Raw genomic sequence first — 3,093 nt, 5'->3', positions numbered from 1 at the left:
AAACAAACATAAAGATTAAGAAAAATATATGTAAAAGTCTTTAGTGAATTCTTCTTAATCTTCAAAGTAATGATCCACTCACCTTTAAGTTTCTTTAACATATAACTGAAATTAAATCTTGTAAGATTTGAATGTTTTGAAGCCAAAGATTATGTCTCTGTCCTATTGTGTGGTGAGAGTGAGTCTTGTGCTTATAAAGCAAAAGTTTAGACCTTGAAGCCAGAAATTGTTACAGTTTGCAATCAAACTTTCCCAACGTCATAAGCTGATTATAATGTAGCTATTTTGTACTTTTTGCATTAACAAATTTTAGGTGGAGGAAAAAAATCAATGTAGCACATGTACTAAATACAATCTGTAACAATGTGGTCTTTCAATTAGGAGGTTATAGTATGAAATCAGTTCATTGTATCCTTATGACTCACTTACTGAAAGTCAGCACAGTGTACCCAGCTTCAGGTGTGGGGCAATTAAATATAGAATTGCTTGACATCAGATCAAATCTTTGGTTTAATATTTTTCATCTGTCCCATAACATTACCCATGTGGAAAAATGTGGTGAGAAACGTTGCTGTTGTTGGTGAGAGTGAGTCTTGTGCTTATAAAGCAAAAGTTTAGACCAAGGGTGTCAAACTCATTTTCACCGAGGGCCACTTTAGCATATTCGGCTCCGTCAACGGGCCACATTGACAGTACAAATCAGGAGTTCCCAGGTCCAGTCCTCCAGACTGCAACTTTTAGAATATCCCTGCTAAAACACCCCCCAGACAAAAGGTTGACTTCCCTCATTAGCAGCAACTCAGTTCTGTAGAGGCTTATAATGAGTCAATGATCCAGGTGTGTTAGAGAAGGAATGCATCTAAAGTTGCAGATGGTAGCTCTGGAAAACGAGACTTGGGCAGCCCTAGCATAAAATGTATAAAATGCAATGTTAAAAATAAATTAAACAACACCTCATATAGTTAAATAATGCTTTGGAGCATCTGGTTAGGAAGCGCATTCAAAACCTTTGGTTGAAATAGCGCGTTAAATTCAAGTCTCCATTACAGATCAGAGAAAACTAAAGAGAATGCAACGTTGTGTTAATCCATTTGAGGAGCCGGTAATTTATCTTGAGGAAATAAATGACGATGCAGAAGTTAATTAGACTGTAACATGCGCAGTCCGCTGCTCAACCACTGTGGTCGCGGCTACACCGCTGCGAAGAATTTAAGGGTGCGTTAACACTGCAGCCTGAAGTGACCCAATTCCGATTCTTTTGACGTAATGCGACCTGTATCCAATCTTTTCATGGCAGTGTGAACAGCACAGGTCAGATTCTTTTTCCGAATGTGATCCATAACCGATACGTATCCGATTCAAATGCGACCCAACGTCCTGGCCGCATTCATCCGAACTGAACGTCACTGATTCTCAACAAATTTCACTATTCTGCGTCCTGATAGGCGCAAGTAGGAAGAAAAACAACAACCATGACGGACTATATAATGATTAAGTTGTTAATATGCTGCTCTGGCCGGATAACAACTTCAAATATATAAGCTAAGCTCCACCGTTAGCCTCCATGTTTACTTCCGCAAACACTAAGCACTACTTCTTTTTATGACAGTGGGCAGAACATTAGAAAGCTGACGCTATTGCACCCTCTACTGCGCATACAGGACACTTTCAGGTCGTTTGCCCGTTTACACTGCAGAACACATACAGGTCGCATTTACTGGCAGTGTGAACGGCCCGGCAAAAAAATCGGAATTGCCAAAAAATTGGAATTGAGTCACTTCAGGCTGCAGTGTGAACGCACCCAAAAACCGCTGGAAGTAGCTCATCTAGAAGATTTAACAAATGGAGCCTTCTGGGTGACGAGCGGCGTTTTGGGGTATCGCTGCAGATGTAACATCTGTCCGTTTCGGAGAAGAGAAACCATGCAAAAATAAATAAATAAAAAATTCCTTGTAAAAGCGCACACCGGACTGCGCAGGGTTAAACACTCAGAGTTCAATTGATCTGTTTGGATCAGACAGATCCAACTGACTGATGAATTAGCCCAGATTTTTCTGCAGATGGGGACCAGGAGGAAGTGTGTTCAGACGCCAGCGTGTGAAGTGATGCTAATGTAAGTGAAATCGATTAATTTAATTTATTATAAGTTATTGAGGCCACAGTCAGTGGTTTTCGTCACTACGGAGAAAAATGTAGATGAATTTATCTGCTTAATTTGTGATGGGATCTGGATTCATGGTGAATATTAACTAAACCGCATAAAATGCGACAAAATAGCCGATGTTAATATGATCCTAATTTTACAGTACATGACGGATTTTTTTTTATGTTGTCGATTAACGGATAATAAAAAAAAGTATAGCGCGACCTGCCGCCCTGACACCAACTCACACACATCTTCATTCACAGTCTTACTTGTAAATCGATGTTTCTTTTCTTAGACATTTTGATGTTAGCTTGTCGATGTCTTGGTTTTATTCGCTGGGAAAATCAATTAGCAGCTTGATTTTCTGCTGCTCTATAGTGGTGAGAAGCCATAATGTTGGCTGGTAACAATCGGAATGCATTATGGGAGATGTAGTTTGTAGTCAATTCGTGCTCATAACCTATTTTAAGTCAATCATGGCCCTATAAAATGCTGGGGGGGCCACACAAAATGACATAGCGGGCAACATGTGGACCGCGGACCTTGAGTTTGACACATGTGATGTAGACCTTGAAGCCAGAAATTGTAACAATCAAACTTTCCCCACTTCTTAAGCTGATTATTATGTAGCTTTTTTGTACATTTTCCAGGAACAAATTTTGGATGGAGAAAAAAATAAATGTAGCAGATGTACTAAAAATCTGCAACAATGTGGTCTTTGAATAAAATGGTTATCGTGTAAAATCAGAATGTATCCTTATGACTCACCTCCTGAAAGTCAGCACAGTGTACCCAGCACCAGGTGTGGAGCAATTAAATATAGTAATGCTTGACATCAGATCAAACCTTTGGACTTTTAATATTTTTCATCTGTCCCTTAACATTACCCATGTGGGAAAACGTGGAAAGAAATGTTGCTGTTGTTGGTGAGAGTGAGTCTTGTGCAA

The sequence above is a fragment of the Poecilia reticulata genome, chromosome 16, assembly GCF_904066995.2.
Source record: "Poecilia reticulata chromosome 16, P_reticulata-male-v2, whole genome shotgun sequence".
NCBI classification, from domain to species: domain Eukaryota; kingdom Metazoa; phylum Chordata; class Actinopteri; order Cyprinodontiformes; family Poeciliidae; genus Poecilia; species Poecilia reticulata.
The sequence above is the reverse complement of the archived record's forward strand: the minus strand, read 5'-3'. Positions refer to the sequence as shown.